The sequence below is a fragment of the Cheilinus undulatus genome, linkage group 9 (genome assembly GCF_018320785.1).
Source record: "Cheilinus undulatus linkage group 9, ASM1832078v1, whole genome shotgun sequence".
Lineage (NCBI taxonomy): Eukaryota > Metazoa > Chordata > Actinopteri > Labriformes > Labridae > Cheilinus > Cheilinus undulatus.
In genome coordinates, this window is record NC_054873.1 from 48,221,137 (window position 1) to 48,230,309 (window position 9,173).

A 9,173-nucleotide genomic window follows, 5' to 3' on the forward strand; every position below is an offset into this window, starting at 1 on the left:
GTTAGCCAGGATGCTAGCCCCAATGCTACTGATCCAACACACATGCACTGATATCAACAACCCAAATGAGGAGGGCCCATTCTGTTTGTTTGTTTGTTTGTTTGTTTGTTTTGGTTGTTTGTTTTTTTTGCAGGGGCCCAGCCAGATCTGAGGGCAGGCCTGTTTACAGTACTTGTCACATAGTTGTAGTAATAACGTATGGGTGTAAGAATTTCCAAGGCACACCTAGACCTTATCACACCATTTAAGAACCACTGGTCTAGAGGCTGTGTCAGATTAGCCTTATAGCCTAAGCAATGAGTGGTAATATTCAGCACAGGAATGTGGAGGATCAAACACTGGCAGTGCTAACAAGACCAACTTCAACATCGTTATGATGTGAAGCTGCAGTGTGAGGATGGTTTAAACAGTGTATTTGCTTACCTGTAAACTAGTCTGCTGTATAGAATAATCATTTGGTGTTTGATTGAATGGGTCCAAACAATTATCCCGAAACATGTATTTGTGAAAACAGGCTTTTGAAAGTGTTTCCAATTTACTTTGTCATCAGGCAGATCAATTTTGCATAACTTCAAGCTAGAATGTTAGTTCCCAACCAGACCATCCAGTGGCATTTGAAGAGGAAATGGCACCAGCTAAGGGTCTGATTTAGTTGAAATGACTGCAAGCCTGTAAACAATGGTGGCCGGAGAAGACATTAGCATGGATGCAACTATAGCAGCAGTTTTGTCATAATGCGACAACATTACTTTATTTAAAGAGGGGGTATTATACTTTTCCGATTTTTAAAACATAAATATAAAGTCACAATGTTAGGTGTCCATACTTCACGTATGCAAATTTTCAAACCGCAAGATAAACGTATGTGGCAGAAATTTTGGAATTCGACTGTAAACTGATGAAAACAGCTCTTTCGGGAATCTCTCCGAATCTCTCTCTAACCCTCTTTGAGATCTCTGAGACCGAGATTTCGATGGAGCGAACTGATGAGGTCATCACAATAGGATCTCCTGACTGGTTCGTCCGTGCTGCCGGCAAAGCGGAACAGACCGCCCCCACAAGGCCTTTTAGCCATTTAGTAAGACAGTAATTAAACACTTACCAAACAGGTACGTCCTGCTCTATCCTTCGCTGCTGCTGGTTTTCTTCACCCTCTCTCTCCAAACTATCAGGATCAGACTCCGGGTCTAACAGTTACGGACGTGTATCAAAATTTACCATAATTTAAGGTCAAAACATGAAATTGAAAAATACTGTTTTTTAAAGGCAAATGTACTAGAAAGAAGTCAAAACCATGAGTTTAAAAGGTCAAAATATGAAATAATGTTTTTTGTGAGTCTAAAAGGTCAAACTATGGGATTATGACATCAAAGTTTGGAGTTGAAAATATGATATTAATATGAAATATAATATGAAATATTAAAAATTAGAACTATGAATCTTAAAGCTCAAAATATTATATGAAAAGTTGAAATACTCAAAGTATAAAATCAAAAGTCAAAATCCTAAGTTTGAGTCCTGATTGTGAGATGCTAAATTGAAAATGTGAAATTCAAACACAAATTAATTTCTTTTCCCACATGCCTGACTTCTTATCTAAATATTTTGACTCCTTACTTTTTCAGATTTTGTGACTTAAGAGCATCTTAAATCATCAAGGATAAGTTCACATTTTTATACTTGAGGAAATCTGCAGACCTCAGACTGATGGGCCAGTGCACAGAAATATGAGATCATCTTGCAGCCCGGATTTAACTGTTCCATGGGCCGGATTTGGCCCCCGAGCCTTGATTTTGACACCTGTGGTGTAAAGCTTTGAAAAAAGGCATAATACCCCCACTTTAAAGAAGAACTGATCAGCTTTACCAACTGGCTCCACTGATGGCGAACAAAGATTGCTCATCAGACTTGTGCTATGCTGTTTACTTCTCGATGGCGGCGATGGTGCTCGCCTACTACATCATGTGTTCTTTTGTAGTGACTGGTCCCATAATAAAGGTTTCATAACAATCATCCAATCATTCTCAGAGTCTATTTTCAAAAGGATCTGCACTTCCCAAACACCACCTATACTGCCAAGATGATTTACCAGAGCTTTTGCAGAAAATACGTCAAATTTTGCACGTCTATGTCACGTTCATTGGTTTAAATGTACGATTCCTATAAAAGTTTCTAGAGTCTTGCCTTAAATACTGCGCTGTCACTAGCTGGAGTCTGGACCAGGAGGAAATAAAGCAGGTGAACTCAGTGTCACCTCACTAATGACTTCTGTGATCAAAGAAAGAGACTCCTACCTTTAAATATTTAACACAGGCTGTATAAAGAGCAGGAATGTTCCTTTATGGGAGAAACCTCTTTCACCTGCCTGACCTTTCTGCTTCATGCGAGTGTGTGTGGCAGTAAAACCTGGCCGTGTTGATGACTACCACCCCGGTGTGGGCTGTAACTGCTGGTGGGCCGGCAGCTTGAGCAGCCTGTGCTGACAGATCTCCAGCTCTGCGAGTCTCTGCTAACACGCTGCTGGACGTTCAGTTTCCTCTCTCTTTGTCCGTGTTTGTTCAGCTCGCTCTGTTTTTTCTCCAGCACCGTCTAATGCGTCGTTCCCTGAGCAGGTAATCGACTTCACCCTGCTTCTCGTCCAGCACACGACCCATTGCTCTTTACTTTTCTTTCTTGCAACATTTATGGTTCTCTTTGCTCAGTATTGACCAAAGAGAGAACTCTGCTCCCTCTCAGTCATAATGCAGTGAGACAGTGCTGGCTTTCTAATTTCCTGACATGAATGCTGATGGCTGCTGTGTGCAGACTCACCAAGCTGATGGAAAACAACCTTGAAACTGTGCATGGTTCCAGAGATCCTTTTCTTTTGTAATTTCTACCTGAAACTCAAAAGTGCTACTGGCAGGCAATGTGTCTCTGCCAGGGAAGGAGAGCCAGGTTAAATCTCCCCAAATTTCAAGTGGTCTGACTCATATCACGGGGGTAATAACACAGTCGATGAGGGCTTATTGCTGCTCAGATACTCAGTGAAATGTTGAGCAAAGGCCTTTGCTCTGACACATGCAAACACCTACGCTGTAAAACCTTCGACAAAGAGCGTCTAAATTCAGAACTGATGCATGGAAGTTTGGTTTCTTCTCTGTGATTTTGCCTAAGTCATCAAGGGTCTGGTGCTTTTAGCACCATCAGCATCTGCAACCTCAGTATTGGCACACCTCTCATTGACATCAGTGACCCTTTAGACATCTCTCTCTTTAAAATCATCCATCTTCACAGTTGAAGCTTTCTGCACCACTGCTTTTTTTCCTTTCATTTAAAGAAAGAAGAGCCCAGAATTGTCTGAGGACTTAAGAAGCAAAATTGTGGAAAAATATGAACAATCTCAAGGTTCCAAGACCATCTCCAGAGATCTTGAAATTCCTTTGTCCACTGTCAGTAATATAATCAAAAAGTTTATAACCCATGGAGCTGTGGCTAATCTCCCTGGACGTGGATGGAAGAGAAAAACTGACAAAAGAATAAAAGTGTCAGCTGGGACCATACATGGTCATCTGAATGAGATGAAGCACTATGGCAGGAGACCGAGGAGAACCCCACTGCTGACAAAGAGACATAAAAAAGCCAGACTGGAGTTTGCAAAAATGTACCTGAGTAAGCCTCAATCCTTCTGGGAGAACATTTTGTGGACAGATGAGACTAAGGTAGAGCTTTTTGGAAAAGCATGTCATTCTATTGTTTACAAAAAACAGAATGAGGCCTACAAAGAAAAGAACACAGTACCTACAGTCAAACATGGTGGAGGTTCAAGGATGTTTTGGGGTTGTTTTGCTGCCTCTGGCACTGGGTGCCTTGACTGTGTGCAAGGAATCATGAAATCTGGAGACTATCAACAGATTTTTGGCCGCAATGTAGGCCCTAGAGGTCATGGGTGTTCCAGCAGGACAATGACCCCAAACATACCTCAAAAAGCACCAAGAAATGGTTGGAGACAAAGCGCTGGAGAGTTCTGAAGTGGCCAGTAATGAGTCCAGATCTAAATCCCATTGAACACCTACGGAGAGATCTCAAAACTGCTGTTGCAAGAAGCACCCTTCAAATCTGAGAGACCTGGAGCAGTTTGCAAAAGAAGAGTGGTCCAAAATTCCAGTTCAGAGGTGTCAGAAGCTTGTTGATGGTTATAGGAAGTGATTGGTTTCAGTTATTTTTGTCCAAGGGTGTGCCACCAAATATTAAGTTGAGGGTGCCAATAATTTTGTCCGGCCTATTTTCTGAGTTTTTTGTAAAATTATGTCAATATTGTCTTTTTTCTTCTGTTTTTTTTGTGTTGTTCCAGTGCACATAAATGACATAAACGTGTATACCAAAACATTTGTAATTGCAACAATTTCTGGGAGAAATGGTGTATTTTCTGGAAAAAATCTAGGGGTGCCAATACTTTTGACCATGACTGTCTATCTGATAATATGGCTGATGATGAAATCCACTATGGAGAAAATAAATGGCCATTTTACTTCTAGACTGTTGAGGTTTATAGGTTTGCAACCACATAATCCTGAATGTCCATTGGGGGTCAGGAAGTGAGGGGCACCACTTGGAACGGCAGAAAGTTTGTACTTTAGAGCTTTAAATGAACCTGTATGCATTTCTACATACATCCCGCACAATCCCTACACTTTACAAAAAAGGTTTTTTTCTACAGTTTAGCAGATTTACCTGGTATGGAGGCGATCAATATCACAATTTACTCAGTCCTGCAGACCCCCTGGCATCTAGCATCATCTAGTAAGATGAGGACAAGAGTCTAGGAGTCTTGTATTGAGCTAAGAGGCTAGCTGAGCCCTTTAACATGTAAGAAATTCTTCATTTTGTCACAAACATGGTTCTTATTGAAATGGCAATATGCCATCAGTGGCATAAACCTTGTGGGGTGAATGATGTGCCATTCACAAACGAGCCTGTTCTATGAAACAGCTGCTTTATGTGAGCCATGGTAGCTAGTTCCTGTTTAAGTGCCAGTTTTCTGTCCTCTATCCTTTTCATTATTTAATCCACATTTAAAAAGCCAAACTGTTCAGAAAAGAAGTGGTTGGAAGCCAAATGACCAGCTCAACTGAGCTAAGCCAAATGTTCTGGATCTCTTCAAAGAGACAAGAGAGGCTGGTGTGACATCAGCGGAGGAAACACAGACAATATCAGAGTGTTAAACCAGTGGCTCTCAAATGGTGTGTCCTTACTGTATTGCACCATGCAGCATTGCATGCTCACTGTCCATATTTGTTAAATATGCAATTCTCTGTCCTGTAAATTGACTGTTTTCCACATGTAAAAATATGACATCTCATGCTTATACTTAGAAAGTAGAGAATCTGAGGTGTGGCCCCTTGTTTTGACTAGCCTCTAATGGCTGTGAGCCACATAGCTTTGTCTCCATGTTAGCACAAGTCAGACCATAAAAGGTTATGGTAAATATCCATACATCACAGTCTCCACTTTGTAAAGCAAGCTTACAATTTTCAGGAGTGAGAAAAATGGAAGACGGTTAGGGATATCTTCTGGAAGGACACTCCTGGTGCCTTGTCATCCTCTGTGCTACCTCTTTCTTTGCTGTCAGGATACTACAAAAGGAAACTGTAACCAAACTGATTTTGCAGGTAAAAGTTTAAAAACCACTGTGTTATACCATGACAAACTGTACTGAACCAAGCCGGACCACTTTGTGGAAACGGACCTTAGAGGAGCATTGTGTGACATGACTTATAGGCTTTAGGGTTCTTTTGCAGCACTTTACTCAGATCCAGGTCCAGGCCTGTTGTGTGAAAGCCACCTTAGATGGAGGCTCATGTCTACTGCTGTCTATGTCTCTCTTTTGGGACAAAAAGTAGCTTAAGAATTAAGAATGTTTTTTTTTTTATTATTTTTGCGCTTAAACTACTTGACATAGCCTTACAGCTCACAATATAGTCTTCTTGGTAGCATTTCTCCGCTGCTGTATGACGTCATCTGCAAAGAGCGCAGTCGGACAGCAGGGAGGAGGAAGAGGGCATCTCTTATCCTCGATCCTTCCCGACATCGTCCACGACACTCTAAAGGCAGTTTTTAAACATCAGCTGAAACTCTGGTGTTTATTGGAACACATCTGTTTTATATACTTACTCCTGCTTCATGTCAGCTTAATGAATCAGTGCAGCCTACAACGAGATCAAGGCAGCTCTAGGAGGAAAAACAAAGCCGTCAATGCAGAAGTAATCACACCTTGTTTCAGTGACAGAGTACCTGACAAACATTAAAAGTACCAGGAGGGTCCTTGAGGGCCTAATAAGCTGCACAGAGGGTCAGGCCTGTTGGATAAAATCTTACCTTCTTTTTTAAAATAAATCAAATCAACAGATCATTTCAGGAGTCTGGCGGTGAGATCTGATAGGCTGCTGGGACTCAAGCTAACAACCCAGGAGTTACGCCTTATGTTTGAGTGTGCACTGCCTTATAAACGAGTCTGTTTGTATATTTGTCATGCTTCGCTGCTGCATGTAAGCAACTCTAAAGAAGCTGTCAAGAATTCACAAGTGGATCGTGGTTATTTTTCTTACTGTCAGCATTTTGGATCAGTATTTATTAGACCTGTTGGTGTAGATAGAATTTCTTTTTATTCTGTCACACACCCAGAAAATAGAAAAACCGATCAATGACAGCTCTGAGAGGCAGCACAGCAGTGATTTCAATTAAACACCACTGTTAGCTTGTTCCTGATGAGCTAACATGCTGAGCTAAATATGTCTGAAATCATTAGCTTTGTCACAACTTCCATATGCAGACACTACACTACCTAGTTCATTTTCTCAGTCCTTTTTAATTTAGTTAATAATTATTTAATGTCCCTATGAACATAATGCATGCTTGTAGATATCCAGAACCTTAGGTTAGTGCATTGATACTCAACGTGTGGCTCTTTTGTGATTACTTGTGGCTCTTTTATGTCTTAATATAAATATTATTCCCTCAGAAAACCTTGAAAAAGGGAAACTTTTTACCATATTTTGCCACTTTTGTCCAATTTTTGCCCTCTTTCACATTTTTTTTTGCCACTTTTCACCCTTTTAAGCTACCCTTTGCCATCAAATACCACTAGTTTCCTTTTTCCCCCATTTTTGCATTTTTTTCCCCCATTTTTGCCCTTTTTCACTTTTTTTTTTTTTTTTGCTGATTGTCATCCATGTTGTTGACTACTTTCACTGCATTAGGACAGCGGTTCTCAACCTTCTCAGAATGTGACCCCCAGAATAAAGGTACCAGAGACTGGGACCCCGACTGTACCTGAAGGTAGTTGAGCAGACATGAACAGTCTAGAATAGTCAGGTGCAGACAAGGCCGTCCATAAGGGGGATAATGGTGGAGACTTCTGGGGCCAAGCCAAGCTGGAGAACCATGGAGGCCAGCAAAATCATAGTCAGTTGTAAAATTAAGCTGGGTTACATGAGTTAAAAAAGGCAAAAATTGGTGGAAAAGGTGACAGTGTGCTGTTGAAGTACATTTTGCATTACTATAATTACACGACTGTTTGTGTTATCTGAAAAATTCAAACGGTTTCTGAAACCTGAGCAGTCGTACTTCACAGCCAGCGTGTGGTTATTACCGTAATTTCACCTTTCTTGCTAAAAATCTGACGTTAAGTTCCCTCCTTTTTGTATTTCTTCATTTTCAACTGTTCAAAAACACTCTTTAACATGCAGTAAAATGTAAATAACTGCCATAGATTCAAAGTTCTAAGTATTGTGGAAAAATGGGCAAAAGCACTAACTCACAGGGCATTTTATGGGCCTTTTATGATTAAAATAAGAAAAATAGCCCAGAAACTCAGGCGTTAAAGGGTTAAATATGATGTTGAAAGTAGCAGAAATGGGTTCAAAGTAGCAAAATGAGTGGAAAAATCAGTGAAATGGGATGAAAGACTGGTTTAAAGAAGGGCTGGGAAATTAATGGCAAATTAGATTTAAATGCAATATGGCCTGCTGCAATTTTCAAATCACAGAGGGTGCAATATTTCTTTACCTGAAATTTGTGTCAAAATACCAGTTTGGAACTATTTTGCAGCAGAGACGTTATGCATTACATATCATACAATCATCCTAGTGGCATGTTTTTAGAATAGTGTACAAAAAAATCCAATTTTCTTCATTTTTGTATGTTTTTCTTGCTAATATGAGAATTATATAAAACGATCATTTCCTTTAATTCAACAGTTAAGATCCAATTTTAAAAATGAGTCAAATCATCACAATTGGATATTTTTTCAAATTTGTTCAGCCCTAGTTTAATCTAATATTGTGTTGGTTATAGTGTGGAATGAATTAGTGTTTTTGTGGGAAAATACATGAGATGAGGAACTAATCGTGTTTTAAATCGCAATATTGGGTAACAAAAATCGCAATTAGATTATTTCCCCAAATAGTTCAGCCCTAGTTTAAACTGACAAAACATTTGTTAACTGAAGTAGAAAAATGGGAAGAAATTAGTTAAAATGCCGTAATTTGGCATAACAAATAGTGAAATGTAGTTAAAATGGGGAAAATCTGTAAAATGTTAACGGAGGCAATAATGGGTCAACAGTGGCAATAGTGCAGGAAGTGATAAGAATTGGTTTAATAGTGGCAAAAACAGGCAGAAAAAAGTGTTGGGAAGGTTTACAGTTGACAAAAATGGATTTTAAAGAGCAAAAATGTGTCAAAATTGACAAAACTGGTGTGAAAAAGTCAAGAAATCAGGTTGTAGTTTTGCAAGGGGAAAAATATATCATTTAGATTTTTTTTTAAGGCATCTGGAGACCGCCTATCAGTGTCTTATGACCCACAGGAGGGTCCAGACCCCCACGTTGAGAACCACTGTCCTAATGTATTCACCCACAATAGAAGCAACTTGACCACATTTCTTCGTTAAAAGAAGAACAAAGAACAGCAGTGAGTTGTTTTCTTTTCAAAAACAACAAAAGTCGTGTACTGACATGTCTACAGTCGCCATGGTTCGCGTTATTTAGTTCTCTATGGAGTTTACCCCTCGGTAGTGGCACACTTTGTTTGGGGCTACGACGTCACGTGTTTTGTTGCTCTGATTGGCCCGTAAAGATGTGACAGACAGAACGTTCATCCAATCACCCTCTGAGTTTTTTTTTCAAACGCTCT